The sequence below is a fragment of the Halichoerus grypus genome, chromosome 4, assembly GCF_964656455.1.
Source record: "Halichoerus grypus chromosome 4, mHalGry1.hap1.1, whole genome shotgun sequence".
NCBI classification, from domain to species: domain Eukaryota; kingdom Metazoa; phylum Chordata; class Mammalia; order Carnivora; family Phocidae; genus Halichoerus; species Halichoerus grypus.
Genome location: NC_135715.1, coordinates 43,684,998 through 43,697,216, shown reverse-complemented (window position 1 = coordinate 43,697,216; position 12,219 = coordinate 43,684,998). Strand labels below are relative to the sequence as shown.

The 12,219-nt window shown below is 32.6% G+C and overlaps 1 long non-coding RNA gene across 1 annotated transcript in view; it reads left to right on the top strand.

Moving 5' to 3' along the window:
• The window catches only part of LOC118531400 (uncharacterized), a 58,448-nt gene extending 46,875 nt beyond the window's left edge, over window positions 1–11,573 (top strand). The window contains exon 3 of the long non-coding RNA XR_004915161.2: window positions 11,485–11,573. This is a non-coding gene — a long non-coding RNA (uncharacterized LOC118531400). The remainder of the gene's footprint in view (window positions 1–11,484) is intronic.
• Window positions 11,574–12,219: the final 646 nt, after the last annotated feature.

Sequence of the window (12,219 nt, the reverse complement as noted above, 5' to 3'; positions counted from 1 at the left end):
CCATGTAACTTTACCTTCTCATTTCTTGACTTAGTAATTGTTTCTGGCAATGCCATGGCTAGAAGAATAAAGTGCTTTCAGAAATGTGAGCAGCTCAGAATCATTATTAACCTCAGGCTGTCTACACAATTAATAATTCAATGTAATTTTATCTATACTAGTTTTTAGAATGCTTTGTTATGAGATAAGGTAATATTAATCCATCTGCCAGAGACCAATCTCTAAAAAAGAATACAACTCATATATCAATTAATTTATTCTTAGTTTGGAAGTCTGTATGTGGACTGCAGAGTGGCATGCCAATTATTAATGATTCAAATTTAAATGAATTCTTACAAAGCACTGACATATTAAGGTACAATAAAGCAAACAGCAACATGTATTGTCATGCTGATGGCACTGATAATACCTATAAAACATGTATGCAAAAGCTGAGTTTATTTCAAGGCATCAGAAGAAAAACTTAGAGGCACATCTTATGAAAAAGTCACATCATATTGATTTGTGAGCTTTATGTATATATATTTTAAATTTCCTATAATAAATACATAATTATGTAGTCAAAACAGTATATATTATATGAAGACATTAAGTGGCCATTTTATTTAAGTTCAGATTTCTTAAATTTTATTAACTCTCCTTTGTTAAGTACTTACCTAGAGACCACTTATTAGACTGTTTTAAGCAAATTAGATTTATTATTTAAGTTGAGTGTTTTTTGTGTTTAAGATTGTTCATTATTTGTTTAAAATAGTCTATCTAATCTATGAAGAAAAATAACTAACATAAAACTTTGAAGAACAAAAAACCTTAGCAAGGCAGAATTTAAAACTAGGGACAACATAAACACCCAGAATTAAAATTTATACAAAAACAGTATTTCATTGAAAGAAATTATTAACCTAATACATTTATATTCTGCTTTTGTCTTACTGTGTGACCATAGGCACATCAGTGGGCCTATTTTGACTTCCTCATCTGCAATGAACAGTTAATATATTCTACTTACTTAGTTTATTGGTTTGTAGTGAGAGTATAAAAGTGAAGTATAGTGTTATATTGTAAAGCCCCCCAGTTCGGGTGTTAATGGCAGATTAAAATCTCATTAACATTGTGAGAGCCATTTAATCTCTCTGATTCTCTTTTTCTTCATTTGCAAAATGTTCCTAGCATTACAAATAAACTGTGTCAAGCACCAGGGACACAATAGGTATTTAGCCAGTGGATCTATTTTCTAATCTTATTATACAAGATTGTAGGAAGACTGATAACCATTCTAAATTGCTCAAAGTGCAGTTTTCCACTAACACTGAGGTGAGGACAATGTTGTACAAATAACAATGATATGCATATTTGTAGGAAACCATCATTTTGATAGGTACATTCAATCAAACTATTATGACAAATTATACTCCATGATGATAGATGATTTTGTCAAACATTTAGCTCTTTATCAGAGTCTACATTTTAGTATATGTGCTGCCAAAGCAAGCACCAGAGTCTACATTTTAATTATGAATTTTATCCTACAGGTATCTGTTGGGTACTGAAAATTCATAGTACCTTTTTTTTTTTTTTCACAGAAGGTTTTAGGATTCCCAAGTTAAAGCCTATTTCCTGCCATATTTAACAGAAATATAAGTAGCAGTTTTGGATCTCTATTACCTATAAGATATAGTTTGATAGCAAGAATTCCAAATTGATTCTTTGAATGTCTTTGAATGTTGGGTATTAAACTCCTCAAGCCAGCCTGGTTTTGGAGCTGAGTCAGGAAGTGAATGGAGCTTAAAGGGATTGAGAATAATGGTGACTTCAGCAGCATGGAAATTAAAAGGGTGAGTCAATGAAGGGAAAGTTCTCTAGCAGCAGGGAGGCAGGGTAAAAAGTAAAAACTTACGCATATAGTTCATTGAAGGTTGAAGATTGAGAATGTCTCCCCTTGTGGTTTACTACCACATACACATGCTAGATGTGGTGGGGATAAAATGCATGACGTTCTTCATATATGTATCTGTCATAAGTCATAGAATCTCGTATTTGGAGGAGACATTAGTGGTTATTTACTGTAAACCATGTGTAATTTCAAATCTCATAAGCTCAATTTATAAGTTTTCCTTGGGTGAAATGAGACCTTCAGGATCAGTATTTATTTTGCCTTACCTGTTTTATATCCTATTTTTTTTCACTTTAATAAGAATGTATGTGATTTAGGCTATGCATCATTTAGTTCAATTTAAATTGGCAGCTTATAAGAGCAGGAGCCCTCTTGTTGACTACTTGGCAACAGCAAAATGAATGATTGGCAACTTTGACGCTGCTCGTAACTTAAAAAAAAAAAAGAAAATTGATAATAATAATAATAAAGTAAAGGTTCTCTAGCAACATATTTCTGGTTATAGTTGATATCCACTTTAATATTTAGCTGCTTTTGGAAAAAACAACAAAAAACCTCTAGTATACTATACACAGGGATATTTATGGTGACCAAATCTAGAAAAACATATTTTTCTCAGAGGATCATTGGGGATTTTTATTGAAAGCTGTAAGTGACAGCTGATAGATTTTATTCTATTATTTACTATGAGAAAGGGATAAATTTTGTCTCCTGAATGTGTGGCATATACTTTGCCAAAGGAAACAATAGTACTTTCCAAATGGATTTAAAACATATGTATAATAATTCCCATTATCATAAAGAGCTGCTTTGTGTCTATTCAAAGATTATAAAAAGCAACACTTAATAATTTAAAATTATAAATTTTAAATTGTCTGTGATTGGATATAAGGACAAGAAAGTAGTGGTTTCCACACCTTTCATTTTTCTTTTTTTTTTTTATTAAAGATTTTATTTATTTATTTGACAGAGAGAGGCACAGTGAGAGAGGGAACACAAGCAGGGGGAGTGGGAGAGGGAGAAGCGGACTTCCCGCCGAGCAGGGAGCCCGATGCGGGGCTCGATCCCAGGACCCTGGGATCATGACCTGAGCCGAAGGCAGACGCTTAATGACTGAGCCACCCAGGCGCCCCCACACCTTTCATTTTTCATACATTAGAAACCAACAACCACCACCACAATAGAGATTTGGTTTGGGTTTTATTTGTTTATTTTCTCTTGTAGTTTTGATCTATAAATTTTAGGTATTTTTAAAGACACGAATTACTGGAGATGGGAAATTCTTAGCCAAAAATATAGGATTATAAAACAAATTCCTTTAGATGAACTTAACTGCCATAAAAAGATAAAGGTATTTTATGTTATGGCCTGAGGCATTATATCTAGACTTGTGAATATCCACATTCTGTGAAATTTTTATATCTTGGGAAATGATAAAATAAAAGCAGCTAGTGGTATAAAGCCTGTATAAAGTATATGTTGGAGAACAGGAAGAGAGAAGAAAAAGACAATTTGGAGGCACCAAAATGTTAATTTATATTTGATTTAGTTGTAAGCAGTTCCAAGTTGTGATACCAGAATCGCAAGATCTTAATTTTATAAGCATAGACGTATCTTGATTATCACTAAAATATTATTCATGCCCCAGAGTAGTCTGCAGTTTCCACAGTCTTTAACTTCTGTGCACCTCTCCATAATCTGGAGCTGTACTTTGGTTGGCTAATCAAAAACTGAATACTCATTCTTCTCTATTAGTTTTCACTGTAGTGAGGAAATAAGGTTTTACTACTCAGCTATGCTCTCTCTAGGTTTAGTTAGGCTTTTCTGAGCTCTCTGAAGATAAGGGAAGAATAGTCTTTTTTTTTGTATCTGTTATTCCCCAGCCACCTTCAATGGTGTAAATGCGTTACTTTGAGGAAATTTGCCATTAGATTGTAGCATACAAGGCAATCCTACTCAGGTTTACAGGAGGGATTGTTAGTAATGTGATAGCAAGGGAAGTGACAAGTTCTGTAAGAGAGTTAAGAGAAATTGTGTGTGCATTTAAGAGTTACGAAATTTTGAAAATAGACTTTTCACAACCAAATTAACTTAAATTTTAAGCAAGAGAAAAATAGATGTGTTTCTTGGAGCTATGCTCTATCACTGTGATAAGGTCATAATTACATTTAATTAATTTTACATGCTATGTTGTTTCTTTTAATCTTGGGTGTAGAAGAAAATACAGATACCATTGACAGATAATAGGTAAAGACTTTTCAAATATGCCAAGCTGTAATGTTTATTGTAAATAGAGCTATTGACAAATAACTTGAAATTTTCAGATTGAATTAGATAGGACATATTTGCCAATAAAGGAACATGAATAACCAACCCCAGGATAAAAAAAAAAAAAATCTAGCTGTTGATTTTAAATGAAGTAATAAATTCTTTATCAGTTGCTAAAGTAGAAAATTTAATTCATGGCCCAAGAGAGAAGTCTATTAAATATCCGAGTTACATTTTTGCTTTTGTTTGATTGCTTTTCATGTGACCAGTCATCTTCTAAAATGTTCTCTCCAACAAGGTGTTATTGCATATTTTCCAAAGATTTTACTATTTAATAAATGTGTGTTTGTATGTCTGGGCATGTGGATATATGGGGATATACAGGGAGAGATAGACAATAGATAATGAAACAACAAGGGAAATAACTTGATCATCTTTAATAGTCTTGGACTATTGATTTCAACAATAAAGATCACTGGTGTTTTAGTTTGTTCTACATGATCACTCATGAGGTGAAAAGTCTGGATACTTAATTGTTTGTGGTCTAGCAAAAAGTTTTAATTTTATTTTAGTTTTATTCATTCTAGCCACAAGTTAATCACATACAACTCCATAATTAGCAACTCTTCAGACTAGACTGGAACATCAAGATTCACCATGAAATCTTTCCTTCTGGGATAACTTAACACTAAAATACCCCATATACCTGATGGAGCATATATTCTCAATCAAACCAGAACTGGAAAATTTTTAAATTTTGAACTAAAAAAAATTTAAGAAGAAAGATTCATCTGTGGCAAAAATAGTTTTTTTTCTTATAAAACAATTTAAAATACTTAAAACATGTATTTATATATGTATAATTTAAAATATATTTGTGTTATCTATTGTTGATTAATAACACGAACCATCCTAAAACATTAGTAGCTTAAAAACTATTTTTCTGTAACAATTCTGTGGCTTGACTAGGCTCAAATAGGTGGTTCTCTCTTTCATGAGATTGTAGTCAGAGAGCTGTTGGGATGGAGATGTCTTGGAGACTCAGCTGGACCAGATTTACAAGATGGCTTGCTCACATGGATGACAGTTGATGCGACTTGTCATCAGAGACACAGCTGTGGCTGTCTACAGCGCCCTACGCACATAGTCTCCTCAAGTGTTTTAGGCTCCTTAGAGCAAGAAAGTTGAGTTCCAAGAGTGAGTAATTTGAGAGGCAGGAAATGGAAGCTGCCAATCTTGTAAGGCCTGGGAACAGAAACTCTGTCATCATCATTTCCACCATGTCTGTCAGTCAAAATGGACACAAAACCTGCTCACATTCCCAGGGAGAGGACATTAACCTCACTTTTCAATGGTGAGAGTAAAAAGAATTTGTGGCCAATTTTATTTCCTCATAATATTTTGTTTCTAAATAATTTCAGTAACGTACCATAGCCTTGCTTTTTGTGAAAACGAGGAAAGTACCGTCTATATTTCCCAGTTCCATTCTGTTCCCTTGATAAATCATTTTATTTTGGTAACTAGATTTGCATAACTTGGATAAAATTTTCACAAATACTTTTCTATGAGAAAGACTTAGGAAATACATTCTGCAAATAATAAGTGGCTAATTATCAATATGAATCTAGGGATCAATCTATGATCTAAATTAAACTGTTAAAGATTTTAGAATGATTGAGCCAAACACTGTATAAATGTATTGCATTATGACTGTCTGGTAGATAGGTACAAATTAACAGAATAATTTATAAAGAACTTTCAACTTTTAAATGCTTAGTGACTTTTATTTTGTCTCATTGACTTTATGACTGTTCACTATGGTTTTTTCAGTAAGGGTGAAATTATTCTTTTAATATCTGGAAATCATAATATCTGAAAATCAACATATCACATGTCTATGGATTGGTAGATTCTGAAGAATAATTTGGGAGTGGACCAGGAGTAAAATCAAAAGCTACAAACATTTCAGAATAGATTACTTCTGAAAATTGGTACTTTTTCCCTTCTCATTTGACATTTGTTTATTATTGTCTTCAATGCATTTCTCTTTGAACACTGTTTTTTTTTTAATTTAAAAAAATTTTTTAAGTGGACTCCATGCCCAATATGGGGCTCAGACTCAGAACCCTGAGACCACAGTCACATGCTCTACCGACTAAGCCAGGAGCCCCTGAACACTGTTTTTTTTCTTATCCCTTTAACTGTCTGTTTCACTGATACAGTAATTGTAATATATCATTATAATGTAAATGTTTGCATAGTAAATATGATGATATATTATTTTAGCAAAATGTATCGAAAAGGGAAATTAATATTAATTTACCTTTTTCTGAAAATAAGAATTTACATATTTGTGGTGATTTACCTTTTGTAAACATATGTAACTATAACTTTGTATTTAAAGTGAGTATATAAAAGTATATAAAAAGTGATGATAATTAAATATATCAAAAATCCTCTTATTAGATATTATATCCACCAAAAAGAAATTTAAATGAAATAGCAGCAATGTCAGATACCTGCAGTGAGCCATACCTCCTTTCTTGTTAAATAACCCTATATGTAGCAAATTAGATAATATTTTTTTCAACTGACTCCATATTATAGAATGACATAGTACCTTAGCTAACTTTAAGAGTTTCCTTTGGTCAGTTTCCCTGAAGTGATAATTTTGAGTCTGAGGGTGAAATGTAATGATAGCTTTTGTAAGTCTCCGTTATGAGAACTGGCAACAGAAGAACATATAAGAAGAACATGTGCTAATTGTAGGCTGCCATGCTATTCATAGTGTTGATATTTTTCTACCTTAGTATTTTGGAATATCAATAACGGTCTCATCTCAAATTCATATAATCCTAGACCTGAATGGATTCTTAGACTTCCTTTAGAATAACCCATTTTTTCAGGCATAATTAAATGTCATAACCTCTTAAAAAGTTTTACAAATGAAACCTTTCAAACATCTATTTGGAGCCATATCTTCCTAAATTATAGCTTTAATTGCCTAATTTTGGTGCAAATTTCTTTGTTATTAAGATACTATATTTTTATATCATTTGAGAAAAAGATTTTGCTTACTGTAGAAAGAAGAATCCTGGACAAAAATTATTGTGTAAGACATTACCGTAAGTCATACCAAATTCATTGTTTAAAAAAAGAGTTAAAATTGCAACAACTGTGAAAATTTAAAAATTTTATCCTACTTGCAAGCTAACAAATTAACCTACTATAGTTTCATGGATGGTTGATAGAAGACACAAGACTCCTGGGTCAGAGATGAAGGACAGTTTATTGTTCACAGCAATAGCAAGACACAGAGTGTCATCATTTTGTACCATTTTCCAAGACTCTAACCATCATACAGAAACATTAAAGAGAGATGATACATGTGCATACAGTAGTTGCATTATAGGAGAGGAACCCTAAACCTCGGGGACCTGAAGTATGCCTAGTCTTTGCCCTAGGGGGAGACCTTATCTTTATTACACTAAACAGTAAGCATATGTTACTTTTGCTCCAGAGGGGCGTTATCTCTATGTTGGAAGGTTTTAAGCAAGCCTGTCCTTTCATACTTTTCACTATACAAACATCCTTAAAAAGACAAGGTGGGTCAAAGAATAGTCAGTGCTTCACTTTGCTAGATGAGCAGAAATATAAGAAACCCATGGAGAATTGTTTCTCAACAGTAAAATGTACACTATAAGTGTCCTAAAACAAATGTAAGAAATACATATTAGCAGTGTAACGTATTGACTGTTCCTTCATAATGCCTCAGTTGAATGTCTAATTGGGTAGCAGCTTTTCGAGTTTCTTATTTATACAAGATATTCAAATAGTAAGTTTTAGGAAAATATCAGTCATTTTGACTTTTTCCGACAAAATCTAAAAGTGAACAGATTGTACCTTGTTTCTGCAAATTTATGCTAGGCGTTATGGCAGTACCAAAAATTATGTGCTCTAAAATGATTTATGATTTCTTTGGAGAGACATGATGTCTGTATAGGAAGCAAACTAGGGAACAGCTTATTGTAGTATATATTGAAATGCTAGATTGTGGATATAGAATTAATATCCTATTGATTTAATTTATAAACCATTTTAGCATGTATTGCCTCATTTTGTATCCATGCCTCATTTATATTATGATATTTTATTGATTTTACAATTTAAAATTTTTATCATCTCTGAAATAACCATGGATCTTATATTTGACGGCATCTTACAAGTAAAGTAGCAGTATTTTCTGAGTGGTACAGACAATAATGGTACATTTTTCATCATTTGAAATGCATCATTTCCACTTGGAGAGAAAGTGAAGCTCAAAAATATAAAGTTATTTTCCCAGGATAACGCAGCCAATAGATGTGAAGACATAATTTCAATCTAGGTCTTTTTATTCTAACACTGTTTAATCTAACAAGAAGTGCTTTCTGCCTCATGGCTTAACACCTCACACTATTTCATTATTGATAGCATTGAGAGTTTCAAAAGAATATTTGCTCAGATTAGCATAATACCAAACAGATCTTTTGTTTTAGTCCCACTGAGAATATCTCCAAAGAGTTAAAAGGTTAAATACAATAAGCCTGATAAGAAAATGAAGCAAAATACTATCTGTTTGCCTGTGACCATCTGAATCGTGTTTCTTTCTCTTTAGTATATAGATCTTTTTCTGTATTAGTAACATAAGGACTTTGTCATAAGTATTTAAAATATTTTTTCACTTTTTAGGTTTTGTTTAGTTTTATGCTGTCTTTTGCTAAACTAAAATAGTTTATATTTCAAATGTTCAGCGTAAATTCATAAACTTTTACATAATTGTTTATGCTCTTTTTCATATATGTGGTTTTTTATTTTCATTATTGATGTTGATATTTTTACTTTTATTATTTATTTGCTTGTTTATTTATTTTAATGAGTCAGTCTTTTCTGTTTTTTTTTTCATAATTGTTTGAAGATTTCTAAGTCTGAATAAGGTAAGATAGATCACAAAGTGGTCCAGTTTTAAGGATTGGTGAGGTCACTTGGACTCATCCAAGGCAACTTTTACTAAATTTATAAATTAACATTACAATAGTCCAAATGTTTCCATATGAAACACATGAGTGTCAGGATCCTTGATGGATGCACAACCTGGTCCCTCCCTTTTTCCTCTTGCAGATACTCCAAAAGTTTGGTCTGAACTATGGATGCAGATTCAGGAATAGTTTGAAGGAAGTTCCTCACTGACAGTACTTTTTAGTAGGAATTGAGGCACTATGGTAACCCACGTTGCTTAAACCCAATGTACAGATCCCAAGTTTTTGCCATTGTAGAGCTATATATTCTAGTTATAGAATGCTTACAAACACACTATTTTCATATTTTATTTGAGATTTCATCTCCACAAGCCCAGCTATGGTCTCCCACAGTCGGATGCTAGGGGGAAGTTAATTATAGGTCTGTGCTTAAGAGAAAGTCTGTAAGTATAAACAAGCCAAAGATATGTGGCCTATTTTGGGGTTTCCTGGGGCCTGATGACTCATAGAAGTACAGGCCATGCTATTTGTCTCTGTGGTCTCCCAGGTAACTCATATTTTTATACTCTTTTCTTAATAGGTAGGAAGTAATAGAAATTCTCCTCATCTTTATACCTTGAGAAATAGGATTTTTAATTTTAATTTTTTCCTCTCATTTTTAGTTTATTTTTTCATTTTTCTTTTTCTTTCTTTCTTTCTTTCTCTTTCTTTCTTTCTTTCTTCCTTCCTTCCTTCCTTCCTTCCTTCCTTCCTTCCTTCCTTTCTTTCTTTCTTTCTTTCTTTCTTCCTTCCTTCCTTCCTTCCTTTCTTCCTTTCTTTCTTTCTTTCTTTCTTTCTTTCTTTCTTTCTTTCTTTCTTCCTTCCTTCCTTCCTTCCTTCCTTTCTTTCTTTCTTTCTTTCTTTCTTTCTTTCTTCCTTCCTTCCTTCTTTCCTTCCTTCCTTCCTTCCTTCCTTCCTTCCTTCCTTTCTTTCTTTCTTTCTTTCTTTCTTTCTTTCTTTCTTTCCTTCCTTTCTTTCGTGGGGGCAGTACCACAGAACCCATGTCATGTCATCTCCTAATCACTACTCTCAAAACTAAACACCATATTGACTTTTATTACCATTAATGTCTTACAAAATTATCTGGAAGGAGAGAGGCCATGACTTCTTGTTCTTAAAGGGATCTATATCCCCCAAAAGTTAACTAACATTTTTCTGGAAGTGTAATCATTATGATACTATCATGAGTTATTAAAAGAAAGGAGAGTGAAAAAGAGCCTCACCTTAGAACACTCAGTTTTAACTTCTTATATAATACCAGGTACTGCATGCTATAAAAATGTAGCAAACAGGAGGAAGAGGATCTAAAAAAATAAAAGGTATTGATCACCTACTATGTGTCAGGCATTACATTTGTATTATTTCTAGTTTAGTGATTAGTGTGATGCATTTCAGATTCCCAAGACCATATTTAGAGACATTGTGAAAAAGAGACAGCAATTAGGGCCATCTGGATTGCCCTGGGCATGACCCAAACATTTTTATCTATCCTCTCCTTTTTAGTGAGAGTAATATCTAACCCTGACTGCCTAGGTAAGAACATTGCCAGGGACAGTAACAAAATTACAAAGTCCTAATTGCTGTATCTTTTTACAATTGAAATTCATTATTACTGTTGAAATTTCTTTAGCCTTTCTATTTATGCAACATGCTGAGAATTTTTTAGAAGATGGACTTACTGCCTTATAATAATCTAGTAATTTCCTCCAAGATTCTTCAACCTGGGTTTTTCAATTTAGGTTCATGGACTTTGAGCGGAACTAGAAATGGGTAGACCTCAGGATCTATCATCACTTCCTTGCTTTTATCATTTATTTATTTATTTATTTATTTTATTTTATTTTATTTAAAGAAGCATGTAACCATTAACACTCTACTTCAGTTTTTCCTGCTTCCTTTTTGTATTTTACATGACTATAATCATTTAGTATATATTATTTTTTGGTCTGGCTTAATATTGTGAGATTCTTCCATATAGTCATTTAAAAAAAAAAAATGTATACAGTGGGGTGAGGGCTTAGTAGTATCTCATGATTCTAATTAGCATTTCTCTGAATATTTTCCATCTGGATAACCTTCATACCTGTTAGTTTATTGTAAATTATGCTGTTTAATAAAAGAAAGGAAAAATAAGCATGATGAATAAAGAAAAAAAGGGAAAGAAGAAAAACAGAAAAAGAAAATATAATGATTTACAGTAACAAAAGTGTATTTGTCATACATGGTGCTTGGTCATCTTGAGTTGGCTGTGACTCTTCTCCACAGGTTCTACACTCTGGTACCTAAGCTGATGAAGAAGCCTCATTATGAACATTGCTTGTCTCATGCCAAATGGAAAGGAGAACCTGGTAGGTATACCCCCTGGATGAAAACTTTTACTCAGAAGTGGCACATGTCATTTTCACTAATACTTCATTGGCCAAAGCAATTTTCATGGTGAAATGTTTTACCAGTGGAACAAAAAAGAGTGTGAAATTTTATAAAATAATATAATCTATCAAATCCTCCTTTGTGAGCTTCAAATCACTTATCCATTTTTCTCCTTGATCAGTTTTACCCCCAACTTGTTAGTGCTTTTACTTTGGTTTTGTTGCTCTTCCTTTATTTTGTTTTTTCCCCCTATTTTATCAGTTCCCTGTTTTACCTTTTTATTTATTTATTATAATCTTTAATTTAGTATGTCTTTCGTATGTTGACTTCTTATGCACACTTGGCTTATTATCAACATTCTCATTTTTAATATATACATTTAATGGTATATATTTCCCTCTGATTTAAGTTGTACCCCACAAGTTTTTTTTCCTATTTATTTATTTATTTATTTTTGATGTAGTGTTCCATGATTCACTGATACCCATCACCAGGCTAACCCATCTCCCCACCCCCCTCCCCTCTAGAACCCTCAGTTTGTTTCTCAGAGTCCACAGTCTCTCATGGTTCATCTCCCCCACCGATTTCCACCCCTTCAGTTTTCCCTTCCTACTATCTTCTTTTTTTTTT